Source organism: Moschus berezovskii, chromosome 8 (assembly GCF_049115385.1).
Source record: "Moschus berezovskii isolate FMDL1 chromosome 8, NW_MosBer_1.0, whole genome shotgun sequence".
Classification (NCBI taxonomy): domain Eukaryota; kingdom Metazoa; phylum Chordata; class Mammalia; order Artiodactyla; family Moschidae; genus Moschus; species Moschus berezovskii.
Window position 1 is genome coordinate 107,376,669 of NC_142467.1, and position 24,693 is coordinate 107,401,361.

The 24,693-nt window shown below is 52.9% G+C and overlaps 1 protein-coding gene across 1 annotated transcript in view; it reads right to left on the reverse strand.

Annotated features, from left to right (window-relative positions):
* ELL (elongation factor for RNA polymerase II) overlaps positions 1-24,693 on the reverse strand; it is an 83,317-nt gene that overhangs the window by 40,861 nt on the left and 17,763 nt on the right. The gene's annotated exons all lie outside the window — the stretch shown is intronic.

The following is a 24,693-nucleotide window of genomic DNA, read 5'->3' on the forward strand; positions in this document are numbered from 1 at the left end:
TATGCAGCTGACTTTACGCTAAAGCCTCTGTGTGCATCACAACAAACTGTGGAAAACTCTTCAAGAGATGGGAATACCAGACCACCTTACCTGCCTCCTCAGAAACCTGTATGCAGGTCAAGAAGCAACGGTTAGACATGGAACAATGGACTGGTTCCAAACTGGGAAAGGAGTACATCAAGGCTGTATATTGTCACCCTGATTATTTAACTTAAATGCAGAGTACATCATGCTAGATGAAGCACAAGCTGGAATCAAGATTGCCCAGAGGAATATCAGTAACCTCAGATATGCAAATGACACCACCCTTATGGCAGAAAAGAGAAGAGGAGCTAAAGAGCCTCTTCATGAAGATGAAAGAGGTGAGGGGAAAAGCTCGCTTAAAACTCAACATTCAAAAAACGAAGATCATGGCATCTGGTCCCATCACTTCATGGCAAATGACGGGGAAACAATGGAAACAGTGACAGACTTTATTTTCTTGGGCTCCAAAATCACTGCAGATGGTGACTGCAGCCATGAAATTAAAAGACGCTTGCCCTTTGGAAGAAAAGCTATGACCAACCTAGACGGTGTTTTAAAAAGTAGAAACATTACTTTGCCAACAAAGGTCTGTCTAGTCAAAGCTACAGTTTTTCCCGTGGTCATGTATGATGTGAGTTTGACTATAAAGAAAGCTGAGTGCCAAAGAATTGATGCTTTTGAACTGTGGTATTGGAGAAGACTCTTGAGAGTCCCTCGGACTGCAAGAAGACCCAACCAGTCAATCCTAAAGGAAATCAGTCCTGAATATTCATTGGAAGGACTGATGCTGGAAACTCCAATTCTTTGGCCACCTGATGTGAAGAACTGACTCCTTGCAAAAGACCCTGATGCTGGGGAAGATTGAAGGCAGGAGGAGAAGGGGACGCTGGATGGCATCACTGACACAATGGGCATGGGTTTGAGCAGGCTCCGGGAGGTGGCGAAGGACAGGGAGGCCTGGCACACTGCAGTCCATGGAATGGCAAAGAGTCGGACACGACTGAGAGACTGAACAACAATATACACAGCTGACCACAGCACACTTAGCGTAAGGTGCTGGAGATTTATGCATGCTGCTATCATTGGAACTTCTCCTTACTGCCTAGTATGAACCCACCATGTTATACCACAGTCTGTTCATCAACCTGCAGACTAGAAGACACTGGGGTCACGTCCACCTTGGGGGCTAATGAATCAAGTGCTGTACACATTCACATGCAGGTTTCTGTGCAGACGTGCGTCTCCATCTCACTGGATGAACAGCCAGAAGCACAGGCTGGATCTTAGTGGCAAGTGTATGTTTAACTTCATGAGACGGCCTTCCGGGTGGCTGTCCATTTTGCATCCCACCCGCAAGGAAGGAGAGTCCCACCTGCTCCCCCCATCCATGTCAGGATTTAGTGTTCTCGGGTTTTCTATCTGAGCCGTTCTCCTAGCTGGAAAGTGGTGTCCCGCGGTTTCAACTTGCGTTTCCCTAATGATTGATGACGTGAAGAATGTTCTCATGGACAAATCTGCCATCCTGCACCTTTATGGAGAAGCTATACAAATCTCCAACATGTTTTTAAAACATTGGGTCAACTTTTCACTACTGCATTTTGAGAGTTCTTCATATATTCCAGATACTCCAGTTTCAGCAGATAACTTTTACAAAGATTTTTCTCCCAGTCTGTGGCTTGTCCTTTCATTTTCTTAACAATGTCCTTCAAAGAGCAATTACAGACTCTGATAAAGTGGCACTTGACAATTTTTTTACTCCACGGCTCACACACCAATAAAGTCAACAAGTCTAGGCCTAGGACATGTGGAACCAAGACACCCCCCGCCGCCAGGCCTCCGGTGTCCCCAGTGTGTCAGCCCAATCAACTGCCCCAGGCAACCAAAGCAGTGACTCTATAGATGGGTACGTTGCACCACAGGGGCTGTCGAGACACCGGGAGGGCAAAAGGAACCACAGGGCAGCAGTGCCTGACAAGCGCTCAACTTGGATGTGGGTGGGTGGGAGGCATCTGAAGCTTGACTGGAGGTGGGATGCACGGACTCGCTGGGCACAGGCTCCTCATGGAAATCACAGCCAAATGAACATGATGACCTGTGGTATCAAGAACAGCCAACTCCATCAGGAAACTCACTCTCATCTTCGACTACTCATAAGACATCAGGGTTCTTGTTGTCATGACTGAGGACAACGAAGTTCAGAGTGGGGACAGGGCTGCTGGCGGTCCCAGGGCAGGGCTGAGGCCCCCACTTCCCCAGCAGAGCTGACCCCAACCTCAAAGGGAGACCAGTCACGGGCCCTGACACAGTTCATCAGATCGTATCCCAGTTCTACGATTTATCCATTCTTTGCTAAACACACATGATGTAACAGGATGAAACAAACATTCGCTAAATAATTAATTCTTCACATTAAAGTGCTTCTAGGGTTTCCCTGGTGGTCCAGTGGTTAAGAATCCACTTGCAACGCCAGGTACACAGGTTCGGTCCCTGGTCCCAGGAATACCCCACATGCCCCAGGGAACTAAGCCCGTGGCCAAAGCTCTGAGCCCATGTGCGGCACGCACTGGAGCCCTTGCGCTCAGAGCCTGTGCTTCGCAGCAGGAGGAGCCCGTGCACCACAGCCAGAGAGGAGCTTCCTGTGCTGCACCTGGGGAGAAGCCCGCAGGCAGCAATGGAGACGCAGAGCAGCCAGCAACAAATAAATAAAAACAAACACGTAGTTTTAAGTGGTTCTATTCCACCGAGCTGTTCCACCCATGGCTGCTGGCAGCACGTCCCAGGCCTGGCTCCAGGGAAGTGTGGCTGTCATGAGCCACCAACCCCTGCCACCGCGCCGAGCTCGGCAACCCACGCCTGCACCAGGCCCTCTTTCCAACACCTTTGCCTCATTACTATTTCATCTTTCCCATCTGCCTTTCCTCAAATAGAAAAATTAAGCCGCTGCCCCACGTCAGTACCTGCTGCACGCCCCCAGCACACGCAGCCTGCAGCACTGGGCACGGCCTGTGGAGGGCCAGGTCCACATGCTGGACTCAGTCCCTGGCCCCCACGGCAGTGCAGGCGGCCAAACTGCGGGTCTCGTCTCCTCTGCCACCCAGGCCCTGTGCGCACGGAGCGAGCTGTGCACGAACGGCACCAAGTCTTGGGGCTTGCAGCCCGCGCCCTGGTTCAGCCCCGGGACCTGAGCCGCCCTCCCAGCAGAGGCCCTCCCCAGTGAGTCCTTGGCCTCATCCCATGCTCTCCCTGGGAGCCCGATGAGGAGAACGGGAGCCCTGGGGAAATGGACAAGTGGGCAGGACAGTACCCAGGGTGCTCTGCACCGATGTGCCCCTGATGTGCCTTGCCAGGAGCCTATGTGCTGAGTGGGCTTGTTTTTCCCCTTCTTTTTTCTTTGTGGCTATGCTGGGTCTCCCTTGCTGCGAATGGGCTTTCTCCAGCTGCTGTGAGCGGGGCTACTCACCAGTTGCGGTGTGTGGGCTTCTCACTGGGGGGGCTTCTCGAGTTGTGGAGCACGGGCTTAGTGCTCCTCAGGCTGTGGGATCTTCCCGCACCAGAGATCAAACCCGTGTCCCTTGCACTGGCACTGGACCACCAGGGAAGTCCTGTTTTTCCTTTTTAACTGCTCACTAAAACTCATCAACAGGCCCTGAGCTTGGTACCAAACTTCACTCTGCCCAAACCTGTCTTTCGCCCACAGCCTGGGGGCACCGTGACAAAGGAAACGCGCACACACACACCCCGCCCAGACAGCGGTGACCAGGATGGAATCTTCCAGCAGAGGAGGCTGAGGGCCTGACCTAGATGGCCCAGGCCCTCTGGGGGCGCAGCCCAGGATGTGGGCTACCCGGATGCTCTGCATCTCAGCACAGGGCTCAGCTCACGTTTCTCCCTTCTCATCTTCTACAAAGCGCCACCGATCTGTCCCAGGAGATGCAGGCACAAGTCGCAGAAAAACAAAAGCCGTGGCTGAGAACTCAGCCTACTCTCCCCTTTAGGATGAGCTCCTTCCACCCCACCCCACAGCCTCCAGCTGGTGCCTCTAGCAGGGTCACTCTCTTGCGTCCACTTTCAAAGCACGCACACACACAGAGAAAGCCAGCAGCTGCCGGGTCAGCGACCTGCATTCCCAGCCTAGGAGCTCACTCAGCATCAGCCCCACGAGGTTACCTTGGACACGCTCCAAGTGCATGCACCTCTGCACCCCAGCAGCCTCTGAGCAGCCATAGGCATCGGCTCCAGGCCATGCTCCACACGCTCCGCCACTTCCACCATTACTGCAGTGCTGCACTGTGCTTTAGCTGTGTCTCTTTTGCAACCCCATGGACTACAGCCTGCCAGGCTCCTCTGTTCACGTTCATGGAATCTTCCAGCCAAGAATACTGGAGTGCCTTGCCATTTCCTTCTCCAGGAGATCTTTCAGACTCAGGGTTTGAACCAGCATCTCTTTCGTCTCCTGCACTGGCAGGCAGGTTTTTCCATTGCGCTCCCTGGGAAGCCACCATTGCGTTGGAATAAATCCTAACTGCTCAGGAACAGAGAAGGACCCATCATGCAGACCCTGCCTTGAAAACCCCACCACTCACTAGTTGCGGACCCCAGGAAAGGGGACTGCCTCCGAGCAAACCCAACTCTGGACCAGCTGGGCTGTGAAGGCTGCCTCCCCACAACGTCAGGCCAGAGACGTGGCCTTGGACCACAGGCTGAGACACCCATCCTGGGGGCTCCAGAGACATCCCACAGGCATGGAGAAATGGCTGGACAAGTCAGCCTCCCCAGACAGCTGGTAACGTTCTCTTTCAAGTAGTTCTGATATTCTAAGCCAGAAGACTAAGTTTCAAAGAGCCATCAAAATCTGGGAGAAGGAACTTCCCTGGTGGTCCAGTGGTTAACACTGAGCTCCCAATGCAGGGGAGCCCCAGGTTCAGTCCCTGGTCAGGGAATTTGATCCCACGTGTGGCCACTAAGAGTTCACATGCTGCAACTAAGACCCAGCACATCCACACACACACACACACTTAATGTGGGAGAAAAGATGATCAGGGCTCAGGACCCTCCCACAGGCCCCTTGGTCACTGGTGCACTTCCATGGCACAGAGAGCGGGCACTGATTGGGCACAGGGCTCAGCCTGGCCAGTCCTCAAATGTGTGGGGCAGAGGAGAGCAGAACAAATGTGACAAACATGTGGAAGGCAGCCATGTCTCAGAAAGCTGGCCGGCTGAGCTCAGTCCGTGCTCTTTTTTCTCCTGGCAGAGCACGAGGGAGCCATGCACAGAGCTGGGCTAGGGAGCACCCTCCAGTTCGGGACAGTGCTTGGAGCAGCCAGGTGGCAGGCTCAAATGTGGGTCCCCAGTTACTAGCTACCTGTCCCAACAAAGTCCTTACCCTCACAGGGTCTGACACGGAATAGGCTACCTGAAATTGCTTTGAGAAACAGCTCCTGACCTGGTTGAGGCTGGCTATGCTGGACCCATACGGAGGCCCAGGAACCAAACACTGCCCGGAGTCCTACACTCGCACAGCATCTCCACGGTGAGTTACCGAGCAGCTGTCAGAGGCTCAGGCTTCATCCCTACCAGAGCCAAGAATGAACTGTTTCCTTCCAATCCTTGCTTGGACTCCAACAGACCCAGGTGTCTCTTGGAACAACAGGGTCCTCTATCAGCCGGCAGACAGAACAGACCTTCCTGGAACAACTCTGGACACTCACGAGCTGCTGGAGCCCAAGGAGGGTGGGGACCCGGCTGCCCACCCAGCTGTCATCCCAGCCACTGGCTCATACCCAGCCCTCAAGGGGCTCTCTGCTGCCCCCAGGAGGTGTAAGGATGGTGCTCTCGGGGCACATATGGGTCAAGTGGAAAGAGTTGGCCGGGTGGGTGGCTTTGACCGCCCTCCACCTGCCCTGGAGTTCTGAGAAACGTGCCTGTGGGCCCCTGCTCATCTGGTGGGCTGCCCCTCCATGCACATCAGCTGCCACCTGGCTCTCATCAGGAAAGGATCAGCTCCATTCTTGGGTTAAGTTGTACCTTGGTGTCCACCCAGGTCTGCCAACTGATTGCTCCCCAGAGCATGACTGGCCCTCAGAGTGAACTGCGTAATGAGAAACGTCACCAAACGGCCCGTCCTGCAGAGCTGATGGGGCAGCGATGCTGGTCTCTTCTGGGGTGGGAGCAGTGTGTGTTCTGCCAGGACCTTGGTGTCCCAGTGACCCTCAGGAGCCTGACTCTGGGGACCTCCTGTAGACAACCGGCTCGGAGTGGATGAGGAAACTGGGGCTCAGGGAAGCCAGCAGCTCTGCTCAAGGTCACCAGTTCAGGAAACAGCAGAGCCCACACTCGAACCCAGGACTGCCCCTCTCCAAATCAGGAGGCAGCAAGCCCCCTACTACTTTAGGACAGAACTTCTCCCCAGTCTGCCTTTCCTTCAGCATTAATTGGGGGGGGGGGTCATGCTGCCTTGGACACTCCTGTCTCCTCCTCAACTGGCTGACCAGAGCCCTTGCCAGAGCTGGGCACTCACTCCTGTTCCTGCAGGTCTGTTTTCATTCCCCAGCCTGCTCTGCCCCAAAGCACAAATGAGCCAGAAGTCTGAAACCATCAGCCACCTTTTTACAGAACATCTTGTCACCTGCCGAAAAACAAGTGACTAATCTCGGCTCAGAGTGACAAGATCAAGCATTGTGTATCTGCCTAGAGCTGAGGTGCCCCAGAAACCAGGAGGGAGCTAGAGTGCTGCGGAGAGAACTGCAGATCCCGGAAGAACAGAGAGCAGACGGAAAGGAGGAGTCCTTCCCGGACGCTCACAAGCATCCATCGAAGCACACCCCACAGCCCCAGGGGCCCGTGGTGACCCCCTCCACAACACTCAAACCCAGCACTGTGAGACCACTCCCCCCACCAAGCCAGGGCATTCCTCCCTGGATCCAGACAGCTGCCTCCTCCACTGAGGCTTCCTCAGAAAGGCTCCCAGGGGGCGTGCTCACTCGGACCCCTGCCACCAGGGGAGGACTTGACCAACATGCTGGGCTGGTCTCTCCCACGGGAAGCTGAGTCCCAGGAGAGGGGAGGATGTCCCACCACTGCTGGTCTCCAGGGCGTGCACCAAGTCACCTGATTCGGGACTCAGCCACCTGCAGAGCAGAGCCGGAAGCTGACCCTGACCACGCGGCATGGCAGGCGAGGTGCTGCTTCCAGGAGCAGGGAACAAACACCCCTGCCTGGCTCTCTCTCCTAGATGTGATGTGGAAATGATCCCAAACTCGCAGAAAAGCTGCCACGGCACGAATACCCAAGTACCTTTAAACCCAGGAGCTCTCTGCCCTACGCACGCACCCCAGGGCATACAGATCTGGGTGCATCTACTTGCTTCCTCAAACCAGTTGAGAGTGAGCTGCACACATCACTGCACTTCACCCTAAACACATGTTGCATTTCTGAGGAGTAAGCCACACGCCAGCCACCAACTGCACTGTGTCCATTATCGACAGGACACTCCGCACCACTGTCTCCCTTCCACGCTGCCACCTGGCTCAGTGGTGCCCTCCCATTGCCCTCCCTCCAGCAAAGGGAACCACACACAGCATGGAGCTGCCCCGTCTCACCAGCCCCCGTTATCCTGGAGGCTTCCTGGCTGTTCTCTGACGTTTAAGACACAGACATTTTTGGAGGATTCCGCCCACCCCCCTTTAGTGGAACATGCTACCCAGTATTGTGGGTCCACCTAGTATGACTGTGATGAACTGTGCTGTGCTCCAGGCACGTGCCTGGAAGGGACCATCCTTCTCAGTGGCACCCCGCCCAGAGGTCCTCCCGGAGGGATCTGCCTGTCCTTACAGTACCGTGAATTCTGACCACCCAGACCTGTCTGGCCTGCCTTCTGCCCGTGCAGCTCACAACAGATGCCTGCTCCCCACCCATAGCCCAGGTTCAGCCAAGTCCACCGTCCACAGGTTTATGGCAGCGGCTGTAAAACACAGCTCCTGTCTCTGTGGGCTGCATCCTCTGTGAGCTGCTCCTCTGCAAGGGAAGAGTCCTTCCCGGACGCTCAAGCATCCGTTGAAGCACACCCCACAGCCCCGGGGGCCCGTGGTGACCCCCTCCACAACACTCAAACCCAGCACTGCGAGAACACTCCCCCCACCAAGCCACTGCCCAAGGCATTCCTCCCTGGATCCAGCCTGCTGCCTCCTCCACTGAGGCTTCCTCAGAAAGGTGCCCGGGGGGCGTGCTCAGCATCCCACCATAAGCAGGAGCCCTCCCATTTCCCTAAATTATTTACATGCTATCATCAGCAGTGTGACAGTGAATTTTATGTGTCAACTTGGCTAGGTCACAGAACTGAGTTGTTTGGTCAAATACCAGTTGCAGTGAAGGCATTTTTTAAACGAGATTAACATTTAAATCAATAGATTCTGAGTAAAGCTTCCACAAGTCTCCCAATCAGTATCTCAAGATACAACTTCAGCTCTTCCCTGGGTCTCCAGCCTGTCAACCTGCCCTACAGATTTTGAACTTGACAGCCTCCAGAGATGCATGAGCCGATTCTTTGTCTTTTCTCAAACACAACTGGCCAACAGACCCATTAAAAGATGCTCAACAGCGTTAACTATTAGAGAAATGTAAATCAGAACCACACTGGGGCACACCACCTCACACTGGTCAGTATGGCCATCATTAGAAGTTCTACAAAAAACAAATGCTGGAGAGGGTGGAGAAAAGGGAACCTTCCTACACTGTTGGTGCTAACGTAAGCTGGTGCAGCCACTATGGAAAAGAGTATGGAGGTTTCTCAGAAAACTAAAAACAGAATTACCATATGATGCAGCAATCCCACTCCTGGGCATAACCAGACAAAACTGTAACTCAAAAAGATACACGCACCCCTATGCTCATAACAGCACTATTCACAACAGCCAAGACATGGAAACAACCTACATGTCCACTGCCAGATGACCAGATAAGATGTGGCATGTGTATACAACGGAACACTACTCAGCCATTAAAAATGAACTAATGCCATTTATGGCAACATGGATGCAAGCAGAGATTATCGTACTAAGTACATCAGAGAGAGAAAGACAAATACCATATGATATCGCTTATATATGGAGTCTAAGCTAAGACACGAATGAATCTGCGAACAAAACAGACTCACGAACAGAGAACGGACTTGTGGCTGCCAAGGGGAAGGGGACTGGGGAAGGGTTGGGGTGAGAGGCTGGGGTTAGCAGATGTAAACTGCTGCATATAAAATGGATAAGCAACAAGGTCCTGCTCTATAGCACAGAGAACTATATTCAGTACCTGAGATAAACCATAATAGGAAACGTATTTTAAAAACAAAGCATATAGGGATTTCTCTCTGGTGGTCCAGTGGTTAAGAGTCTGCCATGCAATGCAAGGGATGTGGGCTTGATCCCTGGTGGGGGAGAAAGAACCCCACATGCCATGAAGTAGGTAAGACCCCGTGCCGCACTCCGAGCCCGTGCACTCTGGAGCCCCCACCACAACCAGAGCACCCATGTGCTGCAGCTAAGACCCAATGCAGCCAAATCAATAAGAAAAACACGAATGTGCACACACACCCCCAGAATCACTTTCCTGTACAGCAGGAATCAGCACGACACTGTAAGTCAATTACACTTCACTCTCTAAAATTAAACACACACACACACACACACACAAGGGGGGCTTCCCCAGTGGCTCAGTCACAAAGAATCTGCCTGCCAATGCAGGCGATCTGGGAAGATCCCACATGCCTTGGAGCAACTTAAGCGCGGGCACCACAACTACTGAGACTGTGCTCTAGAGCCTGGGAAGTGCAGCTACTGAGCCCACCTGCTGCACCTGCTGAAGCCCGAGCATGCTAGAGCCCATGCCCCGCAACGAGAGAAGCCGCTGCAAGCAGCCTGCACACCCCAACTAGAGAGAAAGTCCACACAGCACCAAAGAGCACAGACTAACTAAACAGACAAAATTACTTAAAAACACGTACATACAATGCAATCTCCTGGAGGCCCGGTGCTTTCACACTTTTACTGCTGTGGCCCAGATTAAATCCCTGTTTGGGAATGTAAGATCTCATGAGCCATGCAGCATGGCCAAAAAGAAAAGTGCGCACGCACACACACACGCCACGCTCATGCACACACGCACACACATGCTCGCGTGTACACACACACGCGCGCACGCATCTCTTCTCACTCATTCACTCCTATTGGTTTCTGTTTCTCTGAAGAACCTTGACGGACTCATGGACTTCCTTTCGCAGTGGTCTCAAATGCACTGTAGTCCTTAGTTATCCTGATACTCGGGGCTTCCCAAGTGGCTCAGACAATAAAGAATCTGTCTGCAGTGCAGTAGATGCCGGCTCAATCCCTGGATCAGGAAAATCCATGGAGAAGGGCATGGCAACCCACTCAAGTATTCTTGCCTGGAGAATCCCATGGACAGAGGAGCCTGGCGGGCTACAGTACACAAGGTCACAAAGAGTCAGACACAACTGAGCAACTAAGCACACATCCTGATACTCAGATTGTCTTGGGCTGGTCCTGGACCTTTGGTGCTGGCTGCCGACTCATCCCCGCCCTCCTCTGAGCCCTCTCTAACATCTGAGGACCACGAGCGATCTGACCAGAGCCATGGGGTCAACCACCTCTCAAAAGAGCCCCGCTTCCAAGACTGAAGCTGGGAGGCTTCCTCATTCATCACAGCAGATTACAAAAGTCCACGCCGGGAAGAGCCACTGAGGGCCCTGCATCGGAGGACATGGACAGAACAGGGCTCCCATTTGGGCTGTCCTTGAATCTGGGTGGGAAGCAAAGCATCTTTCTTCTTAGCATTTCCTTCAGCAGTTATGAACAGTATCAACTCTGATATGCTTTATCAAATGACATTATGTTGCTGTTTGCCAATGCCACTTTTGCTCACCACCATTTCAAAATTATAGCAATAAAATCCTCTGCTTCATCTCATTACTTAACACGATGACATGATAAACTTGTACTAGGTCATAACTCCTTGTTTTTAAAGGTTTTTTAACTCTATTTTTGGCCACACTGAGTCTTCCTTGCTACACACAGGCTTTCTCTGGTTGCAGTGCACGGCCTTCTCGCTGTGACAGCCTCTCGTTGCAGAGAACGGCTCCAGTGCGCAGGCTCAGTAGCTGTGGCACGCAGGCTGAGCTGCTGCAGCACGTGGGATCCTCCTGGATCAGGGCTCAAACATGTGTCCCCTCTACCGGAAGGCGGATTCCTAATCACCGGACTACTAGGGAAGACCCTAGTACTATTTTTTTTTTTAATTTTCTAAACATTCAACTAATTTATTTATTTGGCTGCGCTAGGCCTTAGTTTCGCCATATGGAATCCATTTCCCCAACTAGGGATCGAACTCAGGCCCCCTGTGTTGGGAGCACAGAATCTTAGCTACTGGACCACTAGGGAGGCTCCTCCACCTTTCTAAAACACTATTTACTCCTGGCCTCAGAAAGCTGGGGAGGGGGTGAGGACTCACCAGACAAGCCACATAAAGTGCTAACTTGGGCGTGGACTGTCAGCACCCCACCCCCACACCAGCGCTGCTGGGGGGCTAACTCCCCCAGGGCTTTCCGATGCCCACGGGGGTGAGGCGGGGGTGTCTCCATGCAGTAGGGAACACACGGCTGACTTCTGGAGCATCGGGTTCCAGTCATTTAAAATCTCACTAGTACTTCATGAACACAGGTGCGCAAAGGTGCCCCAAAAGGTCACACAACAGAGAGGACATTTGGAAGTGAGCGCCCCTCCCCCAGGGGCCTGTCTGGAGCATGCCCACTGAGCAGCCCCTCTCTAAATGCTCACTCAGGGCGCCCTTCTCAGGGTCAGGCTGTCTCTCCTCGCCCTGTGTCCTGCGCTCCAAGGAGCGGCTGTCCCTCCTGCCCCATCTCCCCAGACAGCCAGGCAGGAAGAGCCCATATGCTGGCCTCCACCAGCTGGGCTGAGATGATGCCAGGAAAGGCCAGAGTAAGTCCGTGCTCCCCCCACACCCAGCGGTTCCTGATTCCCCTCCACCCCCCAAATGAAAAGCAGGGCTCCAAACACCTCACAGGGCATGCTAAGAGACACTGCTGCTCCTGATCTGGTAGGGTTTCCTTGTTTTTCCTCCCCTTATTTTTATTTGCCTGAGTCAGGTCTCAGCTGTGGCTCTCTGGCTTACTGTCACACAGCATGAGGGATCTTACTTAGTTCCCCGACCAGGGATCAATCCTACGTTCCCTGCACTGGCAGGAGGATTCTTAACCACTGGACCACTGAGGAAGTCCACAGTGTGGTTTCTAGAGCCAATGTGGACAAACAGAGGCTTCACCTTCAGCACCAAGAACAGACCAAGAGGGTAACTGAGAAGGCGGGTGGCGGGGGGCACGTATTAAACACAAACCATTTCTGTCAGCCCAGAGATTTTATGAGAAATTAAAAAGGAAAGAAGCAGGAGGCTGTAATGGGCAGCTCAGAGGCCTCGGTGATGAGAAGGGGGTCACTGGCACCAGAACTGCCCACCAGGCCAGGCTGGGAAGCTCCACCAGAATCTTCTGGAAAACACTGCACTGTAGCTCTGCAGCGCTTGCCTGATTCTAGATAGCGTAACGGTGCTTTTGTCCCTTGAGGCTGCTGACCAGAACAGAGCGAGCTGGGCTCCCTGCATGCAAGGCGTGGTGCTTCATCTTGAGCAAAAGCAGAGATCATTAAATGGGAGCAAAATGCCCCACTCAAGAGGACGAAATGACAAGAATATGTCATATTTTCCCACCTCTAACCTACCCACATGACCCAACAAACAGGACAGCCACAACTGGAGAGTCCTGCAGACAAAGGGAAGGGGCCCACCGCCACCTGGGCCCTGGGAAACATCGTTGTTTACCCTGCAGCCTTGGGAAGCTGTGCTGGGTCACTGACCACTCTTCCCAGCACTTCGTCTGCTCTGGTCCCAGCACGTAAGTGCCCTCTAGAGGGGACAGTCCCAGAGACCCCCAGAAGGTGATCTGTCCTACAAAAGCAAAGCGAAGCCCCTCTCCCCAGGCAGGGAGTCAGAAACAAAAATCATTACCAGAAATCTATCCCAGGGCAAGAGGATCCCCAAAGACCCCCCTGAAATCCCCCAGGTCTTCTACCTTCTAGCCTCGTCCCTCCTCTCTGCTGCCTGGCACTAAAGACCACAGAAGAAAATTTCCAACTCCCTGTCTCTGCCCAGTTCGACCCCCTCCTGCCACCGCACACCCATTGCCAGCATCCTGGTGCTGGATCAGGTAACTGCATCTTCCAGCGTCATCTGCAGCTTCACAGCTGGGTCAGCTCTGCGCATGCCAGACTGGAACCCGCTCCCTCCTCCACCTCCTGAGCCGGCAGCACCTGGACAGGTGGTGCGATCTCAGAACCAGCTCGCCTAGGATTTAATATAAATAGCTAGCAAAAGCAGCAGAAGCACTGCAGCAAGGTACAAGGACCGAGGCAGGAGGCAGGGGCCCAGCAGCCAGTCAGAGAGATGCTGCCCTGTCCACTGAGGACCCCTCAGCACAGTCTCAGAGTCGGACGATAGAGTGACACTGTGAGACGCTGTTCTGACGAGGTGAGAGGTGATGATGAGCCAAGACCAGAAGGATGGGAGGCGCACAGACCTTAAGGGAGGCCAGGCCAGGTAAAGGGAGCAGGGAGAGAAGGGCCTGAGCACCCAGACGGGCAGTGCTCTGTCCCTTGTCCACGTCAACCAGGGCTCCGGGCAGCTGGGGCATGGGACAGGAGTGGATAGGCAGCAGGGGGCCCCAGATGGGAGATGCTGGGCTTTGCATCTCCTGCTGTAGAACCTAATGTAAAACTTAATGCTCCTGCAATGCATTTTTGCTTCTGTACTTTGCTTGCCTCTTGTTGCTTGTAGAACCAAAGTTACTCCATTTTAGATAAGGTTGTTTTTAAGTAAAGATTCCTAGAATTGTTTGTTGAGTAAGGATGAGTGAGGATTCCTGGAAAGACCAGCAACCTGGAGAAACTCCCTCCTCAGGGCTAATCAGAAAATAACAGTAAGGCACCAGGTTGTGTAAACCTAAAGAGTCCAGTCAGAATGCAACAAGTGCTCTTTAGGTAAAGTCAACCAATCACTTCCAGGCTGATGTAACAGTCACTAACTTTTGTAGTTCTTTTGCGCGCAACGTACTATATAAACCTCTGTATTTTGAGAATCGGGGCTCCTATCTGGATCCGCTGCGCTGGTGATGGTGGGGGTCCCTGCTCGAGCTTGAATAAACCGACCCTTATGCACTTGCATCGGAAAACGGCTCCTGCAGCAGTTATTGGGGATTGCGCGGCTTGGGCATAACATTTGGGGGCTCGTCTGGGATTCCAAGACCCCTCCTCAAAGAGACAGACAACCTCCGATACCGAGGTTGGCACAAAAGCCGTGGCAGGAGGTTTGGCCACCTCCTAGAGGGGAGGACTGAAACAGGTCCTCAACCAGAGGGACTGAAACAGGCCTCTGCCCGGTCCCAACCTCTGTTCCTTTGGGGGAAGGGCGACGGCATTATCGTGAGTATCCTCTGTTCCTTTGAGGGAAGGGCGACTCTAGACCCTAACACTGCTCACTCATGTCCTCATTAGCTTCGCCCTGCAGAGAGGGAGGGAGGCGGGGGCCCTAGATGAGACCAGCCTTGAGGAGGCTGAGCCAGCAGAGCAGTGGCAGGGGAGGGCGAGAGGGGACCACAGCCCAAGGCCAGGCTGACAGAAGCCAGGTCCCCCGCACAGCCACTTCAGGGGGTCTGCACCAGGGGAGGGGACGGGCGGGCTGGCCCCTAGTTCCTCAGCCTGGGCTGTGAGGAAGATTCCGCTTTGGCCAGAGCCTCCATGGACCTTCTGACCCGAGCATGGGCCAGTGGGGCTCGGGAGGCAGGCCAAGGAGCACAGTCCCCTGCATGTGCCCGAAGGGGCCTCTCCTGCCCTGATGGCGGGCGTCTGGACACCCCAGCAGATGACCTCCAGGGCTGGTACAGGTGTGGAGATGTGGCCGAGGGCATCCTCTCTGCAGGGTGACAGTGGGGAGCGGAGGAAGCCTCTACACTTCACCCTTCATTTGACCTTCCACTCAATCCGTTTCTACCTCCAGGGCAGGGGCAACTGCTCACTCCTCACCCAGAGAGAAACTGAGGCTCGGGCCAGACCTCAGCCCCATGACAGGGGAAAGGAGGACTCAACCCAGACTGGCCAGGTCCCCCCTCAGGGGCCTTTCAGCATCACCAAGCCAAACATGAGCTCGTGATGGCCTCGAGCTGTAGAAGCCGCGCCTGAGTGCACGGCGCGCCAGAGGGAGCAGAGTCCACGTTGCCCAGACGCCTCTGCTGCCCACAGGAGGCCCTCGAGTGAAGGCACTGGCTGAGATTCCAAATGAAGCAGGAGGCTCCTGCTGCATTCTGTGATCTTGGAGACTTTGGAGCCAGAGCTGCTGCCATACTCAGGAAGCAGCAGAGCCTCCGGAGGGGTGACCCACGCAAGGAGTGACCCTCCACGCCTTGCTCGACTGCTCGCCGGGCCAGACCTGAGAGACCCAGCCCCACGCCACACTTGTGAGTGACAGAGCCCACCTTCCTGGGCTTGAACATAAATAAAACCAGGTCAGGTGTAAGAATTAACTTTTATTCAAGTTACTAGAAGGTTACTCTGGGTAGGAGACACAGTGAGGCCAGCCTCAGTGACAGGAGGAGCGCAGTGGCCTCTCGTTGTGGCCAGAACACCGAGCCTTCTGAGTGAGCAAACATCACAAAACACCTTAAAGGAGAGCTCAAGCCGCCCGCCTTCCTACTCATCAAGCCCAAGTCGACAAAAACCATTTTATCTCGGGCCTGAAATTAGATTCGGGCGCAGCTTACCATCTGCGCCATCACAGAAGTAGAACCTGGCGGGACTCCCAGGCCAGCTGCCTCGGCGGAAGCAGGACCAGAAGGTCTATTTAGGAAAGGAAGACGGGACGGCCCCGCTGGAGCTGACAGCTGTGTGTGGTGGCAGTGGCTGCACGGCACAATCCAAACCCTTTCTGAGCGTCTAAGCTAGAACCCAGAATCAAACAGGGTAAGAAGTCAGGTAGTTGGGGGCCCTGGGCTGGTCCAGCCTCACATCACCAACACGCTGCCCCAGGGGCCGGGCTCAGGAGACCATGAAACTCACAGCCTGACGGCAGGACGGATAAGGCAAACGGTGCTAACCCCCACCCCACCCGAGGCCCAAGGGCCCCTCCTCCACACCACTCCAAGCCGCTCAAACCCAAGCCAGAGCTGGGGTGCAGGGAGGGGCTGGGTGCTGCCTGAAAGCTGAGGCAGTACCAGGAGGGGTCCCGTCCTTTCCTAATAGGAGATCAAAGCAGGGCACCGGCCCAGCCTCCACACCAATCAACCGGTCCCCGCAGAGCTGCAACCAAAGGCTTCAGAACACACTGGGGCTCTCTACAGCTGATGTGAATCAAAAACAAAACTTCAGTCTCGGGGCCCAGAACTAAGATCAGAAAACTCACTTCCACTTCAGGATCTGCCATTTAGAAGCTGTGTGACCTAAGTAAGACACTTAACTTCTCTGACTTGGTCACACGGGGCTGGCAATAACTCAGCAGCTGCTTGACACTGCACACGGAACAGCACAAGCCGGCTCTGCCACACATGAGCTCCAGCTCCCACCTCTCAGTTTTCAGTCAGTTCAGCCGCTCAGTTGTGACCGACTCTGTAACCCCATGAACCGCAGCACGCCAGGCCTCCCTGTCCATCACCAACTCCCGGAGTTCACTCAAACTCATGTCCACAGAGTCGGTGATGCCATCCAGCCATCTCATTCTCTGTCGTCCCCTTCTCCTCCCGCCCCCAATCCCTCCCAGCATCAGAGTCTTTTCCAGTGAGTCAGCTCTTCACATGACGTGGCCAAAGTATTGGAGTTTCAGCTTTAGCATCAGTCCTTCCAATGAACACCCAGGACTGATCTCCTTTAGAATGGACTGGTTGGATCTCCTTGCAGTCCAAGGGACTCTCGAGAGTCTTCTCCAGCACCACAGTTCAAAAGCATCAATTCTTTGGCGATCAGCTTTCTTCACAGTCCAACCCTCACATCCATACATGACCACGGGAAAAACCATAGCCTTGACTAGACGGACCTTTGTTGGCAAAGTAATGTCTCTGCTTTTGAATATGCTATCTAGGTTGGTCATAACTTTCCTTCCAAGGAGTAAGCATCTTTTAATTTCATGGCTGCAAACAGCATCCGCAGTGATTTTGGAGCCCCCAAAAATAAAGTCTGACACTGTTTCCACTGCTTTTCCATCTATTTCCCATGAAGTGATGGGACCAGAGGCCATGATCTTTGTTTTCTGAATGTTGAGCTTCAAGCCAACCTTTTCACTCTCCTCTTTCACTTTCATCAAGAGGCCATTGAGTTCCTCTTCACTTTCTGCCATAAGGGTGGTGTCATCTGCATATCTGAGGTTACTGATATTTCTCCCGGCAATCTTGATTCCAGCTTATGCTTCTTCCAGCCCAGCATTCCTCATGATGTACTCTGCATATAAGTTAAATAAGCAGGGTGACAATATACAACCTTGACGTACTCCTTTTCCTATTTAGAACCAGTCTGTTGTTCCATGTCCAGTTCTAACTGTTGCTTCCTTATCTGCATACAGGTTTCTCAAGAGGCAGGTCAGGTGGTCTGGTATTCCCATCTCTTTCAGAATGTTCCACAGTTTATCGTGATCCACACAGTCAAAGGCTTTGGCATAGTCAATGAAGCAGAAATAGATGTTTTTCTGGAACTCTCTTGCTTTCTCCATGATCCAGCGGATGTTGGCAATTTGATCTCCGGTGCCTCTGCCTTTTCTAAAACCTGCTTGAACATCTGGAAGTTCACTGTTCACATACTGCTGAAGCCTGACTTGCAGAATTTTGAGCATGACTTTACTAGCGTGTGAGATGAGTGCATTGTGTGGTAGTTTAAGCATTCTTTGGCATTGCCTTTCTTTGGGACTGGAATGAAGACTGACCTTTTCCATCCTGTGGCCACTGCTGAGTTTTCCAAATTTGCTGGCATATTGAGTGCAGCACTTTCACAGCATCACCTTTCAGGATTTGAAATAGCTCAACTGGAATTCCATCACCTCTACTAGCTTTGTTCGTGTGATGCTTTCTAAGGCCCACTTGACTTCACATTCCAAGATGTCTGGCTCTAGGTCAGTGATCACACCATCGTGATTATCTTGGTTGTGAAGATCTGTTTTGTACAGTTCTTCTGTGTATTCTTGCCACCTGAAATGTTAGGTGCATGAATCAAGGCAAATTGGAAGTTGCCAAACAGGAGATGGCAAGAGTGAACGTAGACATTCTAGGAATCAGTGAACTAAAATGGACTGGAATGGGTGAATTTAACTCAGATGACCATTATATCTACTACTATGGGCAGGAATCCCTTAGAAGAAATGGAGTAGCCATCATGATCAACAAAAGAGTTTGAAATGCAGTACTTGGATGCAATCTTATAAACGACAGAATGATTTCTGTTCGTTTCCAAGGTAAACCATTCAATATTACAGTAATCCAAGCCTATGCCCCAACCAGTAATGCTGAAGAAGCCAAAGTTGAACGGTTCTATGAAGACCTACAAGACCTTTTAGAACTAATACCCAAAAAAGATGTCCTTTTCATTATAGGGGACTGGAATGCAAAAGTAGGTAGTCAAGAAACAGGAGTAACAGGCAAATTTGGCCTTGGAGCACGAAATGAAGCAGGGCAAAGGCTAATAGAATTTTGCCAAGAGAACGCACTGGTCATAGCAAACACCCTCTTCCAACACCACAAGAGAAGTCTCTACACATGGACATCACCAGATGGTCAACACCGAAATCAGACTGATTATATTCTTTGCAGCCAAAGATGGAGAAGCTCTATACAGTGAGCAAAAACAAGACCAGGAGCTGACTGTGGCTCAGATCATGAACTCCTTATTGCCAAATTCAGACTTAAATTGAAGAAAGTAGGGAAAACCACTAGACCATTCAGATATGACCTCAATCAAATCCCTTATGATTATACAGTGGAAGTGAGAAATAGATTTAAGGGACCAGATCTGATAGAGTGCCTGATGAACTATGGACGGAGGTTCATGACATTGTACAGGAGACAGGGACCAAGACCATCCCCATGGAAAAGAAATGCAAAAAAGCAAAATGGCTGTCTGAGGAGGCCTTACAAATAGCTATGAAAAGAAGAGAAGTGAAAAGCAAAGGAGAAAAGGAAAGATATAAGCATCTGAATGCAGAGTTCCAAAGAATAGCAAGGAGAGATAAGAAAGCCTTCCTCAGTGATCAATGCAAAGAAATAGAGGAAAACAACAGAATAACAAAAACAAGAGATCTCTTCAAGAAAATTAGAGATTCCAAGGGAACATTTCATGCAAAGATGGGCTCGATAAAGGACAGAAATGGTATGGACCTAACAGAAGCAGTTTTTGAATGCTGTTAAATAAACCACTGCAACACTCTTTAAAACAACAACAACCCAGACACCAGGAAGAAGGCAAGGAGAAGAGGCCTCCAAGAACCTTCAGGGTGAGGGAGCCCATCCTCTAAGCAGCCGTATGGCCTTGGAAGACAGACTTCATGTCTGAGCTAGTTAGTTTTCTCATCTGTGAAATGGGAACGACCTTGTTCGTGCCTTTCAAGGCAGCAAGGGCACTGCAGGGGTAGCCTGGGTCATATGATCTCACTGAGTCTGCTCTCCCATCAGGGAAATGACTGGCCTCAGGGGAAGAGGGCTGGGAGAAAGGGACTTAAAGGCCCTAGGCACACTGGTAGGCCCCACCAGGGACAGCTGACAAGACAGACTCAGACAAAGGGAGCACCCCGCCCCCAAACCAAGAGAACCATCAGAGCCACAGAACCTTTTCCAAAACTGTATTCATGACCTCAAATAACACCCAACAAAGTGACGACTCAGTCGTGCTCACTGAGGGACTTCCCTGGTGGCTCAGAGGGTAAAGCATCTGCCTGCAATGCGGGAGACCCAGGTTCGATCCCTGGGTCAGGAAGATCCCCTGGAGAAGAAAATGGCAACCCACTCCGGTACTCTTGCCTGGAAAGTTCCATGGACGGAGAAGTCTGGTAGGTTACTGTCCATGGGATCGCAAAGAGTCAAACACGACTGAGCGGCTTCACTCTCACTCTCTCTTGCTGGTCCAGTGACTAGGACTTCCAGTGCATGCAGGCAGAGCGGGGGAGGGCGTGCCCGGCAGAGGTCCAACCCCTGGTCAGGGAACTGAGGTCCCACATGTCACATGGTATGGCCAGAACACTTAAAGCAAGCAAGCAAGAAAGAAAAGTGCTCATTTAAGTAAAACATGACTGGCTGCACTCCCGCTTTCTGTCTCCACATCGATCATGCATGTGGTGGGCAACTCCGCAAGGACCCCAGCGCACGTTCAGCATTTGCCTGCTCCCCTCGGAAGGTGCTCACCAAGCACTCACCATGCAGACATCTGACATGGATTCCTTCAACAGCGCCCTCATCAACCCTCTGTCATGACACTTGCAAGCCTGCAGGCCAAATCCAGTGCTCTCCAAGCAAGACCTGTCAGCAGAGTCCTCCTCAAGGAAGCAACTCTGACAAAGGCAGAAACAGGAGCCACCCTTGCAGGACCAAATGGTGGGGAAGTCATGGCTGCCTTCGGGGAAGCGGTGATGTCTTGGGGCTGATGGATGGTGTGTCCTCGCCCCAGTCAAGGCCAGCCCGGCACTAGGGTCCAGGCTTCTCGGTGAGCCCTCACCACACCCAGGGGCAGGCAGGACACCTCCCACGACCTGGCACAGTCCCCCTAACTGACCGCTCCCGCCTCCTGAGGTTGGCATGGGCTCAAACACTCTACATACATAGAATAACTTTTCTATGTATAAATAGAAAATATAAATATTCTACATAATAGAATAACGGGAGTCATACAGAATGCAGTATCTTCCAATCCAGAGTCATGTTTTTTCCACTAATATGTCACGGACATAAATGCAATCAAATCCAAGACCCTGAAAACTAGCCTAACAATACATCTAAGTGCTTCAAGGTCATCAGCCAGCTGGGTCCACGGTCACACTTAAGAAAGTGACAAATGGCCAGCTGGTTTCCAACTTCACACATCTGACTTGCCAGAGAAGAACCTATGAGTAAGCACTGCTCACAGGGACAGCCAGGCCAAAACTCACAGCAGGTGAGGTGATCTTGTTCTGTCGTGAATGTGATGGGTCCCTCCTGGGAGAAGCAATGACCACGCCACAGTGCCATCCTGGTGAGCAGACAGCATATCACCCTGTGAGAGAGTTGACGAGGCCCATCTGCACTGGAGTGAGCCCCAGTAAGAGACACACACACCCCAACAAGAAAAGGTGATGACCATGGTACAGACTGAGAAGACAGTGCAAGTGGCTGAAACACAGGAAAAGTCACCAAGGAAACAAAAATGAGAGTTTTTTTTTGTCCAGCACTGCTATAAAATTAGGAAGAATAAGACAACCTGGTGTGCAAAAGGACGTGGGAAACATCCTGGGACACACTCACAGAGGTGGCAAGAAAAGTCAGCTGTTGTTGGACTTCCTTGGTGACGCAGTGGATAAGAATCTGCCTGCCGATGCAGGGGACATGGGTTCAATCCCTGGTCCAGGAAGATTCCCCATGCCTTGGAGCAACTACGCCCATGTACCACAACTTCTGAGCCCGAGCCCTAAAGCTGGCAAGCCACAACTACTGAGCCTGCGTGACGCAACCACTGAAGCCCAGTGCCCTCAATGAAGAGCAGCCCCTGCTCGCCCCAACTAGAGAAAGCCCATGCAAAACAATGAAGACTAGGCACAGCCAAAAATAAATAATTAATATAAAATAAATTAATTAAAAACAATTTTTAAAGGCAAGTCAGCTGCTGTTGGGGGAGGGGAGGGGTGGTGGGGAGCAAAGTACAACCCACAGACTGGCGGAGCCCCCTCCGGCCCTCCTTCAAGTCTGTGGTCAGGCTGGCCAAACATCTTGGGCACATGCCGGTTGCTCAGCTGGAGTCCTGGGCTGGGACCCGAGGGGCCTCGGCACTCAGCAGGGCGTGCTCTGGGGGAGTGAGGTACTCCCCGCTGGTCCATCAGACACACCTGGCTGATGTCGAAGAGCCGGCTGCACTGTGTAAGAGCAAAACAAAGCTGGAAACCACCGATCCGGGAAGGGAAGGCCCAGTCAAATTCACAGGCTCGTGGCAAAGGCCTGGTGGGCGCCAGGCCCTCTCACGCACTCTGTCCCTGGGAAGCACCAGGGCTCCTGGAGGGCACCTCCCAGTGGGCAAGGAGGAGGAGAGGCACCAAGGGCACTGACCCCAAGCGGCACAGGCCTGCGGGGTTTTAATTCCTTGATCAGGAATCGAACCCACATGCCCAGCAGTGAGCGCTCAGAGTCCTAACCATGGAACCACCAGGGAATTCCCCAGTAAATTTTCAAAGAAAGCCTTGGGCAGCCGAGGAGAGAACGCTGGGACCTTAGCAGCGGGACCCCAGGAACCGTGACTCACAGCCAGTGGCCTGCAAGGGTCCCCCGCAGCCATAAGCTGCACCACCGCCCAGCTGGCTGAGATGAGGGGTTTGTTAACAGGTGGCAGACACTCCACATTAGGCCACCAAATGCCCCGGAGCTCTGCAGGACAGGAGGGGCCCCATCACTGTGACTGGATATCCCGCTAAGAATCCACAAACCCAGTCCAATGGCCAGTGACGCATGGGGGCTCCAGGAAAGCAGCAGACCCAGAGAAGAGACATAGCGATCCCAGGGTGATGGGCCATGAGAATGCAAGGCAGGCCCCGTGTCTGTGGGTTTCGAGAGGCTTCCGGGAGCCACGACCACAGCGCTATGCTGACAGAGCACTTTCCGTGAGTCGTGGTGTAACAGGAGGGAGTCAGCAGGGAACAGAGGGCATCCAGGGTGTAGGGGCAAGGGGCACAGACCCCCAGGGAGGGCGGGGTGCAGGCCTGCACCTACTGTTCCAGGCAGAGGCCCTCGTGAGCAGCGAGCCTCGCCCCGTGGCATGCTGGTGACAGCGGGGCTGCAGACCGCTGGGGCAGCTGGAACCAGAGTGAGCTTGCCTCAGTCAACCCTGCAAATGGGGACTCCCCCACCACAGAAAACCCTGCAACCAGTCAAATTAGAAGCAAACCTGTAGAGGCTCATCAAGGACATGTCAGGACCCCAAACAGAGGCTTTTGGGGTTTCCCAAAACCCTAACCCATGAAGGAAGACAAACAGCAGTGACACTACCTGCCACAGCCCACATCTCTAGAACAGAGGAGCAGGAACACAGGGCACAAGGCACGGGCAACACTTTGCGAGGAAACTGCTTCTGAGCCAACTGAGGGAAGAGGTTCTGGGCCATAAATGCAGAATCCAAAAGCCCCTGCAGGGGAAAGCACTCAGCAGCCTGGCGAGGTTTGCGATGCCCAGGGAGGAGCCTGGTCACTGGGAACGATACAGGGCTCCACGCAGACGCCCTATGGCTGCCATCTGAGGTACCTCCACCACAGGCAGGCTGAAGGGGCTGGAGCACCCGGCAGTGGGAGGATACTGCCTGGGACCCCATGAGGCAGCATCTCACCAACAGCCGCAAGCTCCTGGGCAGAGCTGGCCCCAACCCCCAGGGCACGGGCCACCCAGCAGGACTCCCTGGCCCCCACCAGGGTGGCCCATCACCTGCTTTATAAAGTGGTGCGTTAAAGCTGGTCTGAGGGACTCCCTGGCCGCCCAGTGCAGCTAAGTGCTCCAACTATAGATCCTACACGTCCCAACGAAGAACCAAGGTCCTACGGGGCTGGAACTGAGACCAGCTCAAGCAAATAAATGAATATATAAACACTGGGCTTCCCTGGTGGCTCAGAATCTGATCCCGGATCTGGGAAGATCCCACATGCCACCGAGCAACGAAGCCCATGAGCCATAATTAGTGAGCCTGTGTTCTGGAGACCGGAAGCCTCAATTACTGAAGCCCAAGTGCCCTAGAGCCCAGGCTCTGTAACAGGAGAACACCGCAATTAGGGGCCCCATTGCAGTTAGAGCGCAGCCCCCGCTCATCAAAACCAAAGGAAAACCTGCATAGTAACGAAGACCCAGCACAGACAAAAACAAAAATATAAAAATGAATAAACAAGAGACTTCTCTGGTGGTCCAGTAACGAAGACTCTGTGCTCCCAATGCAGGGGGCCCAGGTGTGATCTTGGTCAGGGAACAAGATCCCACATGCCACCACTAATAAATAATTTTTTTTAAATAAATAAATATTTAAAATAAGTAACAATAAAACTGATTTTATTTGGTAAAAAGGGAAGCCAGCTGAAAAAGGAAAAGCGTTAAAATCAGCATCACAGGCCAGGCACAGGGCAAGTGCTGTGAGCAGTGGTCTGCGAGCTTTCCAGGCACCTTCCACCCCAGGGCCCCGCACTGCTGCCCTGTGCAACTCCAGCGGGAACTTCACCTCCACTTCACCACCCTGGGGTGAGAGCTGGGATAAAGCGAGTGAGGAGGAGGGGGCGGGGCTTTTATTTTTGGAAAAGGAATCTGGCAGAGCTGGAGGACCAGGAAGGGAGGGAATCAGACACAGGCAACTGAGGAGAGCCCCGCAGCGG